Source organism: Carcharhinus amblyrhynchos, unplaced genomic scaffold (genome assembly GCF_965287045.1).
Source record: "Carcharhinus amblyrhynchos unplaced genomic scaffold, sCarAmb.v2.hapA scaffold_38, whole genome shotgun sequence".
NCBI classification, from domain to species: Eukaryota; Metazoa; Chordata; class Chondrichthyes; order Carcharhiniformes; family Carcharhinidae; genus Carcharhinus; species Carcharhinus amblyrhynchos.
In genome coordinates, this window is record NW_027649779.1 from 2,949,087 (window position 1) to 2,969,691 (window position 20,605).

A 20,605-nucleotide genomic window follows, 5' to 3' on the forward strand; every position below is an offset into this window, starting at 1 on the left:
AATCAGCCATGATCTTATTGAATGGCGGGGCAGGCTCGAAGGGCTAGATGGCCTACTCCTGCTCCTATTTCTTATGTTCTTCTGTTCTTATGTAATAGAGGAACATGAATGGGCATTTAAAGCTTCTTTGATCTTACCATAAAAATACTGGCTACGTTTAGCGCCAAGGTCCACTTTCCTCACTTGGATCCACGGTATGTACTTGAATCATTGGGATTGACAACTGCTGAGGTCACATTTGCAGACCGAAACTTTTAGATTGTACTAATTGTCGTCAACATATTCATGCTTAATTTTATCCCCTGAATAAATTAATTCATTAAATTTACTTTGCAATGATTAATGGTTCACTCCTCAAAATCAATTAAATAACCCCGTCACTATCAAGTTTATTTCCACAATAGACCCACATGTACATTCATCCACAGTAACAGTTGTAGCAACTCAAAATGTCAGCAATTGCAGCATATTACTATCAGGTTACTTCACGCAAAGCGAAGGAAGAGTATCAACAACCCAATGTTTCCAAAATTAAATGATGATGACAATGTTATCATGTACCTTCAGTTTCGGCGCCAGTATCTCATTATAAATTATCATACTCTGTCACAAAAAATATCAGAATTGCTCTGTAGCAATAGTGGGAAATGACAATAGAATTCCACTCACATAATGCGATGCTGGTGCAAGAAAATCGGAGGAATTGCAATCGTTAAAGCAAGAAAATGGTGCTTGCCACCAGAAAACGTCAAGAAATTACATTGGATTAAACATACAGGTCATTTCATAAAACACTGCCGATAAAGGGAGGGGGGGGCGGTGGGGGGCGGGGGGCGGTGGGGTGGGCATGTTCAATATTGAATAGGAGAGAGGATACAAATATTGTGAACACGTCCTATAGTTAACATTGAAGAACTAACATATCCCAGCTGAGGACTCTCGCAGGTGCTAACAACCTAAGATGGGATACCTGGAATTCCAATAGCTCCGATGACGGGATAGTAAATGGCAAACACCAGACCTGTTGGTACTCCGTGCATTTTTATCCGAGTGTTCTGCAAATCACTGAAAATAGTCCCTTATATACCAATACCCATCCTCTAGAGAATTCATTAGCTGGTTTCACATTGTTTCTTAATTAAATTTATTGCAACAAACACATGAGTGCACCTGGTCCTTGGGTGTTATTTACATTGCAGTCAAAATCAATGCCTTATTTGTCAGGGATCTGATTCGCCGTTCTAAAGTGAAATAAGAGAAAGACTGCAGAAAAAAAACAAAAACAGTTGCATGTTATTATCCAATGTCCAAATGCCTGGATTTGGGGTCTGGCTAACACAATGGTGTTTGCTAGTGATCGCTTTGGAAATGAAATTTTTCATCAGAAAACCCAACCAGATTTTATGTCCTGAGCTTTTCCACCCACTTTAAGACGACTGTGTTTGTATTCATTTGCCAGGTCCACTTAAGTACGGGTGACATTTTTTTGCAAAGAGTTACTCACAAATTGCACAAATTTTCACCCCAGACATTTACGGTATGCTCAATATTGGTAGCTGAACTTCACAGTGCAAAAGTCCACTAGCGAACAGTGATGTTCAATGTGAACTAAACGCATGGTGGCATAACGATTCGTATTCTTGTCTCGCAGTGCCAGGGACCCGGTTCAATTCAAAGCTTTGTTCACTGTCTGTGTGGGGTTTGTATGTTTTCTTCGTGTTTGTGTCAGCTTCTTCCGAGTGCTTCGCTTTCTTCCCACAGTCCAAAATATGTGGGGTCAGGTGCATCGGCCATGCTAAATTGCCGCTTAACTGGGATGGGTAGGTTACAGGAAGTAGCGGCATTAACAGTGGGGTATCCGGGATAGGGCCTGGTTAGGATAGTTTTCGGTGCAGACTGGATGGACCGAATGGCCTTTATTCGCACTGTACTGATTTTCTAATTCTATGATGACCGTGGATCACAAACACGTTCCTGTTAATATAGCTGTCTAAATTCAGAGAACCTTGTATGAGTTCAGTACACGTGCATGTGACAGCTACAGATTCTAATCACTGTTCATTCATTCAGTAAGGGCTTGGCTAATTCAAGCAGGTTTCTTTTAATACATTTCGATGCAGGGTGACTTCAAACACTGTTAAATACATTGTGTATGGTCCAATTCTATACTAATATATTCAACAAGGCCAGATATTTGAAATAATTTGTGTGGACTAACTCTCTGCAATCATCCAAATCATTATGAAAATGTATTACGAATATATAATTGAATAGTGTATGCAAAGTTTCTTGAAGCCGATAGACAAATTTTACAAAGGAAGATACACATTACAAGTACAAACATTGCGTGAAATACGTGTGCTGTGATTCTCCTTAACAGCTGGTATTTATATGTGGACAATTTAGAATGTCATTTTTAAGGAGTAGTCATTGTCCTTCATTTATTGTGGGAACTTTCTACGCTCCTTTCGCTAACATCCAGACGGAAAAGCGAATGATATGAATTCCGCAATGTTCACCATTTGTTTTCATATTGTTCATGATGCAGATTTGAACTTTGTCTCTTTCTAACGCTGCGCAATGTTTATATTGACCTGTGGCCAGTGCAAATTCATACTTGTTCATGCTCATTATAGTGAAGATTCCGTATCCCAGAATGACACAAGTCAACATCAGAGCTCCAAAGTGTTGTCCATAAGATTTTGAACTCAACTGTGAGGAAGACAGACATGTACAAAATTCAAATCCTTGAACCTTTTCTTCTGCCTGAAGAGAATGGCACTTAACGAATGGAATCTTCAAACTGGAGGCATTATCTTTATGTTTTATATACAGAACTATAGGAAATATCATCTCGCATTCAAAATATCAACTTTCCGGAGGGACTCCAGTGCGGTGCTGATGTGGAGCCTCTCAGATCGATTCGTTGTTTCCAATGCCTGTGGAACAAACCCACATTGAAACAACATTAGCCATATGTCAATTATTTTCATCTCTGAATATTTAAATGCCGCAACAAAGCCCTCAGACCTATTAAGGGTGCTTTTTATGCAGCCTCCTGCAGAATAGCCATTGGAATAAGCCCAAGGGAACCTTGTTCCACCCTCTTACATCATTAACGACGTTGAAAATCGAGGCTGTCTGGACTACATGGAGGAGCCACTCTTGCAATAAATGTTGACACTTCACGATCAACAAACATATGCAAGAACCACAAGCAGGAAGGTGGCCGGACAAGGGACGTAATACTGAGCGAGTGCTGTCACCCTGGTTGTTGGGGATTCATCTCGATAGGAGCTCCCAATCAGGAAACTTCACTTTCCATGTAGAATTGTACATACCTCGATCAGATTCCCCCCTCACTTCTAAACTTCAGCAGTTTATGAGACCATTTCACCTCACTATCAATTCCATGACCCAGCTCAATCCGTGTTGTCATTGGCTGAAGGACCAAATAATGCTCCATTCAAACAGGACATGTTGAAATAGGAACGTGTCAGAAGTGAGAGCTGTCTGAGATGAAAATAAGAAGCAAAGGGATTTGTGTTATGTCTGTTTGAAAACTACTGTTCACTGGTTTCCCTGGTAGTCCAGTGGTTTGTGTTCAGCACTTCCCCACTGATGGGTAGTTTCAATTCCCGCCGAGGAAAATAAGATTTTTTGATCTCAGCAAACCATTAATTATGATCTGATTGACTCTCTGATCGGAAGCAGGTCTATTAGAATCAGCAGAGTGAGGTTTGCAAGTTCAGATCAGAGCTGGAAATTTCACATGTGGAACAGTTCAAGAACAAACACAGAAAGAGAAGGACAGTGATAGACTGCAAAGTACTAACGATTGGGATGTTGCAATGTGATATCTGTCAGATTTTACCCTTTATGTTGACATTGAATAATGAATCTTTTCCCTTACTTTGCATTGGAAAGCATTTGGGAATAGTTCTGTCCGGTTTCGAACTGTCGGAAGCGAAAGTGTTTATTGCACTGGATTGTTCATGTAAATTTTTCATTGGCTAAAAGCATCATTGTTGAATCAGAAGCTGCCATTTTGTGGAAGAAATCTGTTTGTGACGAAAGTGGTCTGACGTGAAAATTAAATTAACAAAAGCAGCGTGGATAAAGTAAATTCTAAAACACGCTGTAAGCTGCTGGTCTGGTGGTTAGAGTTTGACTTTTCCCTGCTGTTCGGATTACTGATCTGAAATTGAAAATTTATTGCTCCCATCGAAACTCTGAAAACACATGCGAGTTGTTACCTGGACGAACATATAAAACATAATTTCGCCTCGAGTCAAGAAGTGCAGACTCAGAGCAAATTCAACAGAAGGTTCTCTTGTCATTCCTGGCAGGAAATTGGGAAGAGACAGTTTAAATGATGCCGGCCCTTCACTGCATGTTACTGTGTGCAGGTCATTGTGTTTCTGAGGTGAGATGATTTCTGATTGTTACTCAGTTCAAACTTACCTGAATCAGAGAAGGACCAGGCTCAATCCTCCTGATGGTCTTTCCAAGCTCCATTCCTTTCAATGAATTTCAGTAACATTATCATATATAATGGGCATATATCATATCATATATATGTATAGGGCATTGGTGAGGCCGCAGCTGGAGTACTGTGTGCAGTTTTGGTCGCCGCACTTGCGCAAGGATATTTTGGCCTTGGAGGGAGTGCAGAGGAGGTTTACTAGGCTGATACCGGAGTTGAGGGGGCTGAGCTATGAGGAGAGGCTGAATAAACTAGGCTTGTACTCGTTAGAGTTTAGAAGAATGAGGGGAGATCTCATTGAGACATATAAGATGATGAATGGGATGGATAGGATAGAGGTGGAGAGGCAAAAGGCAGGGAATTATAGGCCGGTTAGTTTAACGTCTGTTGTAGGTAAAATGTTAGAATCCGTCATCAAGGAGGAAATAGCGAGGCATCTTGAGAGGAATTGCTTGATAGAGTAGACGCAGCACGGTTTCGTTAAAGGGAAGTCGTGTCTGACAAATTTACTGGAGTTCTATGAGGATGTGTCTAGGGCGGTGGATAGAGGAGAGCCGGTGGATGTGGTCTTCCTTGATTTTCAGAAGGCGTTTGACAAGGTACCTCACAAGAGGTTATTGCAGAAGGTCAGGGGGCATGGAGTTGGGGGTAGGGTGTTAGCGTGGATAGAGGATTGGTTGTCAAATAGGAGGCAGAGAGTGGGGGACAATGGGTGCCATTCGGATTGGCGGATGGTGACTAGTGGAGTGCCCCAGGGGTCGGTGCTGGGGCCTCAGCTATTTACCATTTATATAGATGATCTGGAGGAGAGAACCGAGTGTAGGGTGTCGAAATTTGCTGATGACACCAAGATTGGTGGAACGGCAAATTGTGCGGAGGATGTGGAGAGTCTACAGAAGGATCAAGATAGGCTGGGCGAATGGGCCAGGAAATGGCAAATGGAATTTAATGTTGGCAAGTGCGAGGTGGTCCACTTTGGTGGGAATAATGGTAGGAAGGATTATTACTTACGTGGAGAAAAACTGCAGCAGGCGACGGTGCAGAGGGAACTCGGGGTCCTTGTGCATAAGTCGCAAAATCCCAGCCTGCAGGTGCAGCAGGTGGTCAGGAAGGCGAATGGGATGCTGGCCTTCATCGCGAGGGGGATTGAATGTAAAAGTAGGGAGGTCTTGCTGCGGCTGTATAGGGCATTGGTGAGGCCGCAGCTGGAGTACTGTGTGCAGTTTTGGGCGCCGTACTTACGGAAGGATATTTTGGCCTTGGAGGGAGTGCAGAGGAGGTTTACTAGGCTGATGCCGGAGTTGAGGGGGTTGAGCTACGAGGAGAGGCTGAATAAACTAGGCTTGTACTCGTTAGAGTTTAGAAGAATGAGGGGAGATCTCATTGAGACATATAAGATGATGAATGGGATGGATAGGATAGAGGTGGAGAGACTCTTCCCGCTCAGAAAGGATAGTAGGACTAGGGGGCACAGCCTCAAGATAAAGCGGGGGGGGGGGGCGAGGTTAAGGACGGAGTTGAGGAGGAACTTCTTCACTCAAAGGGTGGTGAATCTCTGGAATTCTCTGCCCGTTGAAGTGGTGGAGGCTACCTCGTTAAATATTTTTAAGACGCGGGTTGATAAGAGAGGGGATTAAGGGTTATGGGGAGAGGGCGGGAATGTGGAACTGAGGCACGACAGATCAGCCATGATCTTACTGAATGGCGGGGCAGGCTCGAAGGGCTAGATGGCCTACTCCTGCTCCTATTTCTTATGTTCTTATGTTCTCTTCCCACTCAGAAAGAACAGTAGGACTAGGGGGCATAGCCTCAAGATAAAGGGGGCGGGGGGATGCGGTTTAGAACGGAGTTGAGGAGGAACTTCTTCACTCAAAGGGTGGTGAATCTCTGGAATTCTCTGCCCGTTGAAGTGGTGGAGGCTGCCTCGCTGAATATTTTTAAGACGCGGGTTGATGGGTTTTTGATAAGAGAGGGGATTAAGGGTTATGGGGAGAGGGCGGGAATATGGAACTGAGCCACGACAGATCAGCCATGATTTTATTGAATGGCGGGGCAGGCTCGAAGGGCTGGATGGCCTACTCCTGCTCCCAGTTCTTATGTTCTTATCATCAAATATCATTATTGTGATACCTTTCCACGTGGTAGCGTGGCCGAGCGGTCTAAGGCGCTGGATTAAGGCTCCAGTGTCTTCGGAGGCGTAGTGTTCGAATCCCACCGCTGCCAAAATGGATTTGAGTTTTGGTCTGACAGCTCAGATTGAATGCAGGAATGTGTACGGTGTCATTTTCGTCAAGAAAAACGAACACAAACATTACCTACTTAACAATTTGCTGGGGTAAAGCAGTGTGTACAAGTGGCCCCTTTCGAGAGCACACACACAGTGAATTTCTGACTGCCGAGTTAAACACTCTGATGAAGGAGCAGCGCTCCAAAAGCTCGTAATTCAAATTATTCTGTTTTACTTTAACCTCGTGTTGTGAGAATGCTTTCCGTCCAACACCGGCGTCTCCACATCATGATATAAATAACAGGATTACAAACAGTGAGTCTGTTTTCCCTGCCCAAGAATTAAGGTGATGGGCTTGATTTTTCTAACTGAAACTGAAATCGGATCGTGTACACATCCCATCATTTCCATTTCTACCCTGATATTTACAGAATTAATCTGGGTCTTGTGATAACCATCGTACTACAGAAACAGGGTGATGACCTCAGGGCAAGCAGATCCGGTTTACCGGAGAAACAATTAGACTGGCTCCAGAAGCCCATCTTTTGCCCACAGTAATTGATATTACATTGTCTCTGCTGGTTCCTCCTGTCAAAATGAATAATGATGTTTCCCACTGCATTAAAGTTTTGGAATAACATGTTCGAGAAAAAAAAAGTATTCATGACGTTTAAAGCAAATCAGATCAACACCTGAAAATGATGCATTAACGAATGGGCAGAAATCATTGCTCTCTTAGATATTTGGGAGACGGAAGCTACCAGTATGTTAGCCAGCCGAAATAGCTCAGTTGGGAGAGCGTTCAACTGAAGATCTAAAGGTCCCTGGTTCGATCCCGGGTTTTAGCAGGATCCTCTTGCTGGTTTTCTCTGCTAATTGGTGCCGCATTTTGTCTCGCACTGTCTTCAAACATCAGTTCACACAAACTACAACAGACCAAATACCCACTGCAATTTCCACCCTGCCAGGTGTTGTCCTATTTCCTCCTTGTTGGATTTTGCTTTTTAAAAACGTCCTCTATTTCTAAATATTCCCAATGTTAATGAAAGGTGATGGAGGTGAAGGTTTATCTTTGTTTCCTTATGCACACATGCCATGTAACGTCCTGAGTTTTTCCAACCTCATCACATTTCAGTGCAGATGTCAGGTCCGCTTTTACATGGCAGTGAAAATACACTTAGTTGACCTGCTGTTTCATCCAAAACAATGTATATTTGCATTACCTCTTTTGATTCCTCCAGAAGGAGGCGATTCAGCCCATCGAGTCCGCACCCACAACAATCCCACCCACGGCCTATTCCCCGTAAACCCACATATTTACCCTTCTAATCCCTCTGACACTAGGACCAATTTAGCATGGCCAATCAAACTACAACACGCATCTTTGAAACCGGAACACCCGGAGGAAACCCACGGAGGCACGGGGAGAACGTGCAAACTCTGCACAGACAGTGACCCGAGAACCTGAGTCCCTGGCGCTGTGAGACATCAGTGCTAATCACTGTGCTACCGTGCTGCCCTTTCTACTGCATTCAATGTTACTGCAGTTCACTCCATTCAAAGTTTTAGCATCAATCTGTGATAAACCATCGTGTGGTAATTCTGCTGAATAACATTAAATTATCACCGTTAATGGACCATCTAACGTTGGACGCTATTGATTTGAAACTTTGCTGCTTTTCTGGGTGAACTCCAGCTCTCCATTCCTCCCGAAATGTCACCGCTCAAACTGAGTCTTTCTCCTTCCCACATTGTTAAACTCACAGTTACTGGTTTCTGAGTGAAAACTGCCTCCATTTCATTGGAGGTGGGAGAGTTTACTATTTCATTCAATTAAAAGTTTTCTTGTCATTGAATCAGAGATTTGGACCCAGATCTGCGAGATATTTGTGTCAGTAGAAACAATAATTTCTCCCCCATTAACAGCCAGATTTTAACCCGTATCAGCATTTTGTGTCATCAGCCCTTTCACTCTCTTATTTTCTTTTTGGTTCTTTAATAAGAACATAAGAACATAAGAAATAGGAGCAGGAGTAGGCCATCTGGCCCTTCGAGCCTGCCCCGCCATTCAATAAGATCATGGCTGATCTGTCGTGGCTCAGTTCTGTCGTGGCTCAGTTCCACTTTCCCGCCCTCTCCCCATAACCCTTAATCCCCTCTCTTATCAAAAACCCATCAACCCGCTTCTTAAAAATATTTAGCGAGGCAGCCTCCACCACTTCAACGGGCAGAGAATTCCAGAGATTCACCACCCTTTGAGTGAAGAAGTTCCTCCTCAACTCCGTTCTGAACCGCCCCCCCTTTATGTTGAGGCTGTGCCCCCTAGTCCTACTGTCTTTTTGAGCGGGAAGAGTCTTTCCACCTCTATCCTATCCATCCCATTCATCATCTTATACGTCTCAATGAGATCTCCCCTCATTCTTCTAAACTCTAACGAGTACAAGCCTAGTTTATTCAGCCTCTCCTCATAGCTCAACCCCCTCAACTCCGGTATCAGCCTAGTAAACCTCCTCTGCACTCCCTCCAGGGCCAAAATATCCTTGCGCAGGTGCGGCGCCCAAAACTGCACACAGTACTCCAGCTGCGGCCTCACCAATGCCCTATACAGCTGCAGCAAGACCTCCCTACTTTTATATTCAATCCCCCTCGCTATGAAGGCCATGTGACTTTTCCAATTCAGACGCAAAGGAAATGTCCCGAATACTGACTCTGACAGTTACAGACCTGGAAGTAACGCAGGATTGTTATACAACAATAAATCTACATTCCCTGACCCGGAATCGAACGCGGGCCGTGGCGGTGAAAGAGCCGAATCCTAACCACTAGACCACCAGACCACCAGGGAAGCTGACAAAACTTCTTTAAAATGGTCATTTATCCATGAATCACCTGCTTTTTATTGTATTTCGGACTTTTTAGTCACCAAATGCAAGTTTATCTTTCACATTGCCATGTTTATATCACACACAAGTGACTGTTTGAGCCAATGAAAGCAGTGATTCCTGTTAGCTGGAACAGGAAATGGACAGTGAGGTGAAATAGCCCCGCAAACTGCTCATGTGGCACTTTCAATTTCCAAAACCCACCAACCTCATCACTGTGTCTCCTGTGAAACTTGGAAGGTAACACACGGCAGGCTTTCATCACGGGGGGAAACGGGCACAAGTCATTTACCAAACGTTATCATGTCTCTTCTCTTCCCGTTTCTGTCGCTGCCTCTCATCCAGCTCCCTCTGGTTGTCCAGCTCCACGGTTAAATTAGCTACTTGATACAGAAACAGACAGTTGGTAAACCTGAGCTTTACCTGGAAAGCGAATGTATGACACACGGCATATAGAGGAGATGGAGTTTACAGATGATAGTCCCGGGAGTAACAGCTGAGAGCTATTTTTATTAGCACCCAAGGGCTCTTTGCCAACAGGTAAGTGATTGCCTATGAATGCTGATGGTGAGAAAGTAGTAAAAGTCCGCCCCTGGATGGTCTTGAACCACCAACCTTTTGGTTAACAGCCGAACGCGCTGACCCATTGCACCACAGAAACTGAAACAGCAACTTTTAAATATATTCTAACCTAGTGTGTCAATGACCATAATTCTATTTCTGAAAACCTGTTCCAGAACTGCAGCATGACCGCACTGTTTACAATTCTCACTGTGGAGCCGGGGAAAAGAGAATCATTAATGGGTTTGTTTTTCGTCCTGAAATGCGGTCTCCAATAGCGGTTATTAACAGAGGTAACGGTGTGGGAGCCTTTAATAATTTCACACAAATGAGCAAGGAACAGTGCTCCAGTGGTGCAATCAGTTAGCGTGCGGTACTTATACAGCAGTGCAGCCAGCGGGCTATGCCGAGGTTGATTACAACCAACATTATTTAATGATGATTGACTTCAAACATATTACATATAACATTATATACACGCTTCCATTACACTATTGAACTTAACAATTGCAATCGAAACACAAATTTCTGGCTGAACATTTGTTCCAATTCCATATTCCTGCTTCCATTCATTCCTGGATAGATCATAAATCTGTCTAACCCAAACTGAAATGTCTTCAATGATGGAACATCACAACCCTCTGGAGTAGAGAATTCCCAAGATTCACCAGCCTTTGAGTGAAGCAATTTCTCCTCACCTGTGTGTTTACGGGGAATAGGGCGTGGGTGGGATTGTTGTGGGTGCGGACTCGATGGGCTGAATGGCCTCCTTCTGGAGGAATCGAAAGAGGTAATACAAACATACATTGTTTTGGATGAAACAGCATGTCAACTAAATGTATTTTCACTGCCATGTAAAAGCTGACCGGACTACTGCACTGAAATGTGATGAGGTTGGAAAAACTCAGGACGTTACATGGCATGTGTGCATCAGGAAACAAAGATAAACCTTCACCTCCATCTCCTTTCATTAATATTGGGAATGTTTAGAAATAGAGGAAGTTTTCAAAAAGTGAAATCCAACAAGGAGGAAATATAACAACATCTGCCAGGTGGGAAATTGCGATGGGTATTTGGTCTGTTGCAGTTTGTGTGAATTGATGTTTGAAGACAGTGCAAGGCCGAGTAGCAGATAGCATAGAAAATCAGCAAGAGGATCCTGCCAAAACCCGGAATTGAACCAGGAACACTTAGACCTTCAGTCCAGCGCTCTCCCAAATTAGCTATTTCAGCTGTCTGCTTAGCTAGAAGCTTCCGTTTCCCAAATATCTAAGAGAGCACTGATTTCTGTCCATTCGTGAACGTATCATTTTCATCTTTCTTCAAATAATCTCAACCAAATGTCCTCAGTGATAAAAGCAAATTACTGCGGATGGGAAAAGAGGAAATGCTCCAAAATCTCCCCAATGTCTCACAGCACCTGTAAGGAGTGAAAAGGGCGGACGTTTCCAGTCCAGATGACACTTTATCAAAACTCATTGTATAACTGTACTCAGTATTTGTTTCAATATTTAGTATCAACGTATTATTTAACACATATGTCTTCATTATGAATTTACTATTTCCGAAATTGAACATCACTGAATTGAAAATATAACTGACCGACAGAACCAATCGAATCACCGGGTAATACAGATCACAATTTTGGGATTGAATATCGTCAGCATTTAAGCAAAGTCAAATACATTCAAACGGAGGAGAATCAAGAGTTATCTGCTATCGTTAGACTGAGAGCCCATGTCACTGAATTCAGGAAGATAACCGTTATTTTCAATCTCATTGTACAACTTATCCCCAACATCAACATTTAAAAGCGTTCGTCTGGCAAATATCTCAGGGAGCAATGATTTCTGTCCATTCATTAATACATCATTTTCATCTTTCTTCCAATAATCATCCGCATTTTGTATCATCAGCGCTTTGTAGCCTGTCGCTCTCTTTTTTCTTTGTTTTTTACATGTGAATTTCCAATTCGGATACTAAAGAGGAAATCTCCCTGATACTGATTCCGACAGAACTGGTGCAGACCGGGAAGTAAAGCAGGGTTGTTGTACAGCAATAAATCTACATCCCCTGACCGGGAATAGAACCCGGGCCACAGCGGTGAAAGTCACCGAATCCTAACCACGAGACGACCAGGGAAACTGATGAGTGTTTTATAAAATATTAATTTATCCATGAACTACCTGCCTTTTGCTTTTTCTTATTTCGCTGGTCAATTAATTCAGAAACTCAAACAATGCTCTGAGGATCCGACTTCGAATCCTGCCGCAGCAGATGGTGGAATTTAAATTCAGTAAAAACATCTGGAACTAAGAATGTACTTCTGACAATGATATCATTGCCGATTGAGTAAAAACTTATGTCGTTCACTGATGTAATTTAGAGAAGGGGATCTGTTGTTCTTGCTTGGTCTGCTAAACAGTATCTGTGATTGGAATGGACTGGGGCATCTTTTTACCCAATCCACACAATGTGGGTTAGTTTGAATGGTACTCATTGGGGTAAACAGGCGCCCTCCTCACTCTCTCACTACACTGTGTGATTTCAATAAACTGTTATCAGGGATATAATTAAACTACAGCAAAGCCAGGAAATCATCATCACCATCCCTCATTATTTGCGATATATATATTGTGTGTGTGTGTGTGTGTGTGTGTGTGTGTGTGTGTGTGTGTGTGTGTGTGTGTGTGTGTGTGTGTGTGTGCGCGCGCGCGTGTGTGTGTGTGTCTGCCTGTGAGTGTGTGGGTGTATGGTTTGTGTTCAGTCCAGTGGTTCGTGTTCAGTCCTCCCCCAGTGATGCCTGGTTTCAATTCCCGCTGAGGAATGTAAGATTATTTGCTCTCAGCAAACCATCAATAATGATCTGATTTACTCTCTGATCGAAAGCAGATCTATTAGAAACAGCAGAGTGAGGTTTGCAAGATTCCGTCAGAGCTGGAAATTTCACATGTGAAACTGTTCAAGAACAAACACAGAAAGAAAAGGACAGTGAGAGGCTGCAAAGTACTAACGTTTGAGATGCTGTTGCAAGGTAAAGTGGGTCAGATTTCACCGTTTATATTGACACTGAATAATAAAACGTTTCCCTCAATCTGCATTGAAAAGCATTTGGAAATATTGCTGTTCAGTTTCGAACTGTCAGAAGCGGAAGTGATAATTATACTGGCGTGTTCATGGAATGCTTTCATTGGATGAACACACCATGGTTGAATCAGAAGCTGCCATTTTGCGGGAGAAATCTGTGGTGAAAGTGGTCTGGTGTGAAAATTAAAGTAACAAAAGCAGCGTGGATAAACTAAATTCTAAAACTCGCTGTAAGCTGCTGGTCTGGTGGTTAGAGTTTGACTCTTTCCCTGCTGTTCAGGTCATTGATCTGAAATTGAAAATTTATTGCTCCCATTCAAACTCTGAAAACACATGTGAGTTGTCACCTGGATGAACATATAAAGCACAATTTCGCCTCGTGTCCTGAATTGCAGACTCCGAGCAAATTCAACAGGAGGTTATCTTGTCATTTCTGGCAGGAAATTGGGAAGAGACGAGCTGAAGGACAGTTTAAATGATGCCGGCCCTTCACTGCATGTAACTGTGTGCAGCTCCTTGTGTTTCTGATGTGAGATGATTTCTGTTTGTTCCTCAGTTCAGACTTACCTGAATCAGCAAAGGAGCAGGCTCAATCCTCCTGATGGCCGTTCCAAGTTCCATTGCTTTCAATGAATTTCAGTAACATTATCATCAAATAACATTATTGTGACAGCCTTTTCGTGTGGTAGCGTGGCCGAGCGGTCAAAGGCGCTGGATTAAGGCTCTAGTCTTTTCGGAGGCGTGGGTTCGAATCCCACCGCTGCCAAAATGGATTTGAGTTTTGGTTTCACAGCTCAGATTGAATGCAGGGATGTGTACTGTGACGTTTTCGTCAAGAACAACGAACAGAAACATTACCAACTGAACAATTTGCTGGGGTAAAGCAGTGTGTGCAAGTGGCCCCTTTCGAGAGCGCACACACACAGCGAATTTCTGACTGCCGAGTTAAACACTCTGATGAAGGAGCAGCGCTCCAAATCATTGCTCACTTAGATATTTGGGAGACGGAAGCTTCTAGCGTACCTGACGGCCAGCCGGCCAGCCAGCCAGCCAAAATAGCTCAGTTGGGAGAGCGTTAGACTGAAGATCTAAAGTTCCCTGGTTCAATCCCGGGTTTCGGGAGGACCATCTTGCTGGTTTTCTGTGCTATCTGCTAATTGCCACCGCATTTTGTCTCGCACTGTCTTCAAACATCAGTTCACACAAGCAGCAACAGACTAAATACCCATCGCCATTTCCACCCTGCCAGATGTTGTTATATGTCCTCCTTGTTGGATTTCACTTTTTAAAAAATTCCTCTATTTCTAAACATTCCCAATGTTAATGAAAGGTCATGGAGGTGAAGGTTTATCTTTGTTTCCTGATGCACACATGCCATGTAACGTCCTGAGTTTTTCCAACCTCATCACATTTCAGTGCAGATGTCAGGTCCGCTTTTACATGGCAGTGAAAATACATTTAGTTGACCTGCTGTTTCATCCAAAACAATGTATATTTGCATTACCTCTTTTGATTCCTCCAGAAGGAGGCCATTCGGCCCATCGAATCCGCACCCACAACAATCCCACCCACGGCCTATTCCCCGCAAACCCACATATTTACCCTTCTGATCCCTCTGACACTAGGACCAATTTAGCATGGCCAATCAAACTAACCCACGCCTCTTTGAAACGGAAACCAGAACACCTGGAAGAAACCCACGGAGGCACGGGGAGAACGTGCAAACTCTGCACAGAAAGTGACCCGAGGACCTGAGTCCCTGGCGCTGTGAGGCATCAGTGCTAATCACTGTGCTACCGTGCTGCCCTTTCCACTGCATTCAATGTTACTGCAGTTCACTCCATTCAAAGTTTTAGCATCAATCTGTGATAAACCATCCTGTGGTGATTCTGCTGAATAACATTAAATTATCACCGTTAATGGACCATCCAACGTTGGGCGCCATTGATTTGAAACTTTGCTGCTTTTCTGGGTGAACTCCAGCTCTCCATTCCTCCCGCAATGTCACCGCTCAAACTGAGTCGTTCTCCTTCCCACATTGTTAAACTCACAGTTACTGGTTTCTGAGTGAAAACTGCCGCCACTTCACTGGAGGTGGGAGAGTTTACCATTTCATTCAATTAAAAGTTTTCTTGTCATGGAAGCAGAGATTTGGACCGAGATCTGCAGATATTTGTGTCGGTAGAAACAACAAATTTTCCCCCATTAACAGCTAGATTTTAACCGCATCAGCATTTCGTACCATCAGCCCTTTCTCGCCTATCGCTCTCTTAATTTCTTTTTGATTCTTTACATGTGACTTTTCCAATTCAGACACAAACAAAGAAATCTCCCTAATATTGATTCTGATAGGTGCAGACCGAGAAGTAACGCAGGATTGTTGTAATAAAATCTACATTCCCTGACCGGGAGGCGAAGCCAGGCTACAGTACTGAGAGCGCCGAATCCTAACCACTAGACCACCAGGGAAGCTGATACAAGTACTTTAAAATGTTGATTTATCCATGAATCACCTGCTTTTTATTGCATTTCGGACTTTTTATTCACCAAATGCAAGTTTATCCTTCACATTGTATCCTTCACAAAGACCTTGCCTTTGTCAAAACTGAGTATGTCATGTCTCTATTTAGATGAGGAAACACCACGCTGGTTAATAACATACTGTACACATTCTCTCAGTAATGACTGAACTGGACCCAGTCTGCATTCATATTAGTACAGGTGCTGTATCGATATCTGGTGCATTCGGCTCTGTCTCTGTATTACTGCACAAAACCCGTCCCTCATTTATATTACAACTGATCATATTAGTTGGATTGAGCATGCAAAAATTGCCCGTTATTTTCCCTTCGAGTATGTGGATTAGCCATGGAAAATGTGTGGGGCTAATGGGGGTAGGGCAGAGGGGAGGACCTGGGTGGGATGCAGACTCGGTGGGCCAAGATTACCTTTCTTCTGAACTGTAGGAATTCTATGGTTCTATGCCTAAGAAATATCATAGACATTTGCGTGCTTATTTATTTTAAATAATCTATTTTCTAATAACCCCGTTCGGAGAAATGATCTCTTTTAGCAATTCCCCTTCAGTTTAACCAGTGATAACCTTCAGCCCATCTCTGCCTTCCACGAATGCATGGAAACACCAAACAGTTCATGTGTTTCAACTGAAGAACATTTCATTCGTAAGTATTTATTGACAACCATTCTGTTGTATGTTCTTGCATACAAAATTATTTCAGCCTCACTATTTTGTTCCCGGTGTTGACTGATCCATGTTTAGAGATCTGTTGGAAAACGGATAGGCTGACAACGTGTGACAGCAATATTCACAACGGTTTCAACTCTCTTCAGTTCAGCAACACATTGTTAATCAATGTTCCTCTTTTTTGCCAAAGTGCATGAACCAAAATGTTTGCCTTCATTCGGATTTTTTAGCATGAGTTAAAAGGACAATAACCATGTAATTTGCAAGGAAAGATGAAGTCATCTTGTTTGTTCAGAGACTGTGATTCATGTCCCTCAGCACACGGTTTAATTGTTTCAATGGGGACATTAGAAGATTTATAAATAGGAATTGTCACTGTCTGTGCAATATTGTTTAACTGGGAGTGGTCTGCAGTACAGCCAGCGATCATTGAATTTCAGAGCCATGTTCTGGATTATACCACTTGAGCTTCGTATCGTTTGGGTATTTTACGATATCCAAAGGATTTACTACCCAGTCCTTGCCGTAGTTGGTGTCACTGGTAAGTCATATTTCTCTGTGTTCATTGTCCTTGTCCATGTTACCCAGTTATTGATATCATTCTGTGTAACCTTCATGGTTACACATGGGATACGCAACATGGCTTTGTTAGAGGGAGGTCTTGCCTTACGAATCTGGTGGAATTCTTTGAGGAGGTGACAAAAACGGTTGACGATGGGAGAGCCGTTGATGTCATCTATATGGATTTCAGTAAGGCGTTTGACAAAGTCCCTCACGGTAGGCTGGTAGGAAAGGTTAAGGCGCATGGGATACAAGGACAGGTAGCTAGGTGGATTGAGAACTGGCTGGGAAATAGGAGACAGAGGGTAGTTGTGGAGGGGACCTTGTCGGGCTGGAGGCCAGTGACCAGTGGTGTGCTGCAGGGCTCAGTACTGGGACCTCTCCTCTTTGTAGTCTACATAAATGACTTGGAAGAGGGCGTAGGTGGTGTGATCAGCAAGTTTGCTGATGACACCAAGATGGCAGGGTTGGCGGGTACGGAACTGGATTGTCAGGTGATACAACAGGATATAGATAGGTTGGTGCAGTGGGCAGATAGGTGGCAGATGGCATTTAATCCTGACAAATGCGAGGTGATGCATTTTGGACGGAATAATGCAGAGAGGAGCTATGTGATAAAAGGTAGGCCGATTAGGAGTATAGACGTACAGAGGGACCTGGGTGTGCAGGTTCACAAATCCATGAAGGTTGCGTCACAAGTGGAGAGCGTTGTTAGGAAGGCTTATGGGATGTTAGCCTTTATAGGAAGGGGCTTAGAGTATAAAAGCTGCCGTCTAATGCTTCAGTTATACAGAACGTTGGTTAGACCGCATTTGGAGTACTGCGTCCAGTTCTGGTCACCTTACTACCGGAAGGACGTGGAGTCTCTGGAAAGGGTGCAGAGGAGGTTTACCAGGATGTTGCCTGGCATGGGGGGACTGGGTTACGAGGAGAGATTGAAGAAACTGGGGCTATTCTCCTTGGAAAGACGGAGATTGAGAGGGGACATGATAGAGGTATATAAGATACTGAAGGGAATAGATAGAGTTAATAGTGAGAGACTGCTCCCTAGACTGCGTACGAACACGAGAGGTCATCATTTAAGGGTGAGGGGGGGGAGGTATAATTTGGAGGTGAGAGGAAGGTTCTTTACGCAGAGAGTTGTGGGGGTCTGGAATGCGCTACCGAGTAGGGTGGTGGAGGCAGGAACGTTGGACTCGTTTAAGATGCAGTTAGATAGGCACATGAGTGAAACGAGAATGGAGGGATATGGTAGGGGCTATTAAATAGGGTTAAACCTCGGGAGATACCGGAAGGGCAGGCTGTATGATTAATATTTTTTGTCTTTATTCCACAGGTGGAGGTCCACCTCGTGTCAAGCGAGGGGCATGCACACGGCGGGTCGTGCGTGGGCTGCTCTTGGAAGTCCAGGAGTGGCCTAGTACTTCATGTCGGTGTGTGTGCTTGATCCTGGACCGGTAGACGGGCTCCACAACAGCTCAGTGACTAGCACTGCTAGCTGTGCAGATACATGGATTTGGGCCTGTGTCTGTGGGAGTTTGCGCATTCTCCCTGTGGTTGCGTGGGTTTCCTCCGGGCGCTCCGGTTTCCTCCCACACCCCCAAAGATGTGCTCTTAGGCTAATCGGTTTCTACCAAATTGACACTATTTCTTCCCTGAATCTGACTGAGTAGGGTCCCATTCGTAGACATGCAGGGTAGAATAGGTGTAGGGTGATGCGGCGGCGCGGGCTCGTTGGGCCGAAGGGCCTGTTTCCCGTGCTGGGTTGTTCTTTGTTCTTTGTTTGTAGCTGTGAATGCACTGGAAACGTTTCCCCTTTCCACACAGCTTTCCTCACACTACCTGACATTCACTTTCAATCTTTCCACTTTACGGTCGCCGTTATGTAACATGATTTCCAGTATTATAAAGAACAAAGAACAACCCAGCACGGGAAACAGGCCCTTCGGCCCAACGAGCCCGTGCCGTCGCATCCTCCCAGACCTACCCTGCCCTGTGTGTGTGTGAGTGGAACCCGTAACTTAGCCAGATTCAGGGGAGAATAGTGTCAATTTGGTACACCAATCAGCCTAAGAGCACATCTTTGGGGTGTGGGAGGAAACCGGAGCGCCCGGAGGAAACCCACGCAACCACAGGGAGAATGTGCAAACTCCCACAGACACAGGCCCAAATCCATGTATCTGCACAGCTAGCAGTGATAGTCACTGAGCTGTTGCGGCGCCCGTCTACCGGTCCAGGATCAAGCACACACACCGACACGAAGTATTAGGCCACTCCCGGAACCTCCAAGAGCAGCCCACGCACGACCCACCGTGTGCATGCCCCTCGTTTGACAACAGGGTGGACCAACACCTGCGGAATAAAAAGACGAAAACGTTAACATGTAATTCTACACTTCCGTTGTCGTCCTGAGGCTCTGACCCTATTTAGTACCCTCTACTATAACCCTCCATCCTTTTTTCGCTCATGTGTCTATCTAAGTAAACCTTAAAGAAGTCCAACGTTCCTGCCTCCACCACCCTACTCGGTAGCGCGTTCCATACCCCCACGGCCCTCTGCGTGAAAAACCTTCCTCTCATTTCCAAATTATACTTCTCCCCCCTCACCCTTAGATCGTCACCTCTCATAATTGTCCCCAATCTAGAGAACAGCCTACCACTATTGACTCTATCTATTCCCTTCAGTATTTTATATACCTCTATCGTGTCCCCCCTTAATCTCCGTCTTTCCAAGGAGAAGAGTCCCAGTTTCTCCAACCTTTCCTCTTAACTCAGTCCTTCCATGCCAGGCAACATCCTGGTAAACCTCCTCTGCACCCTCCCCAGAGTCTCCACGTCCTTCCGGTAGTAAGGTGACCAGAACTGGACGCAGTACTCCAAATGCGGTCTAACCAGCGTTCTGTACAACTGAAGCATTAGACGGCAGCTCCTATACTCTATACCCCTTCCTATAAAGGCTAGCATTCCATAAGTTTTCCTCGCAACCTTCTCTACTTGTGTCGCCACCTTCATAGACTTGTGAACCTGCACTCCCAGGTCCCTCTGTATTTCTATACTCCTAATCGGTCTACCTTTTATCACATAGCTCCTCTCTGTATTATTCCTTCCAAAATGCATCACCTCGCATTTGTCAGAATTAAATTCCATCTGCCACCTATCTGCCCAATATACCAACCTATCTACATCCTGCTGTGTCACCTGACATTCCTCCTCGGTATCTGCCAATCCTGCCATCTTGGTGTCATCTGCAAACTTGCTGATCACACGACGTACGCTCTCTTCCAAGTCGTTTATGTATACTACAAAGAGGAGAGGTCCCAGTACTGAGCCCTGCAGCACACCACTGGTGACTGGCCTCCAGCCCGATATGGTCCCCTCGACAACTACACTCTGTTTCCTATTGCCCAGCCAGTTCTCAATCCACCTAGCTACCTGTCCTTGTATCCCATGTGCCTTAACCTTTTCTACCAGCCTACCATGAGGGACTTTGTCAAACGCCTTACTGAAATCCATATAGATGACATCAACGGCTCGCCCATCATCAACAGTTTTTGTCACCTCCTCAAAGAATTCTACCAGATTCGTAAGGCAAGACCT

The 20,605-nt window shown here is 44.3% G+C and overlaps 4 non-coding genes across 4 annotated transcripts; all 4 read left to right on the forward strand.

Moving 5' to 3' along the window:
- The first annotated feature begins 6,626 nt into the window (after positions 1-6,626).
- trnal-aag (transfer RNA leucine (anticodon AAG)) lies at positions 6,627-6,709 on the forward strand. The gene has a single exon. It is a non-coding gene; the product is annotated as a tRNA-Leu (tRNA).
- A 779-nt stretch (positions 6,710-7,488) lies between these two features.
- trnaf-gaa (transfer RNA phenylalanine (anticodon GAA)) lies at positions 7,489-7,561 on the forward strand. Its single transcript has one exon. It is a non-coding gene; the product is annotated as a tRNA-Phe (tRNA).
- A 6,366-nt stretch (positions 7,562-13,927) lies between these two features.
- trnal-aag (transfer RNA leucine (anticodon AAG)) lies at positions 13,928-14,009 on the forward strand. The gene has a single exon. It is a non-coding gene; the product is annotated as a tRNA-Leu (tRNA).
- A 283-nt stretch (positions 14,010-14,292) lies between these two features.
- trnaf-gaa (transfer RNA phenylalanine (anticodon GAA)) lies at positions 14,293-14,365 on the forward strand. The gene has a single exon. It is a non-coding gene; the product is annotated as a tRNA-Phe (tRNA).
- Positions 14,366-20,605: the final 6,240 nt, after the last annotated feature.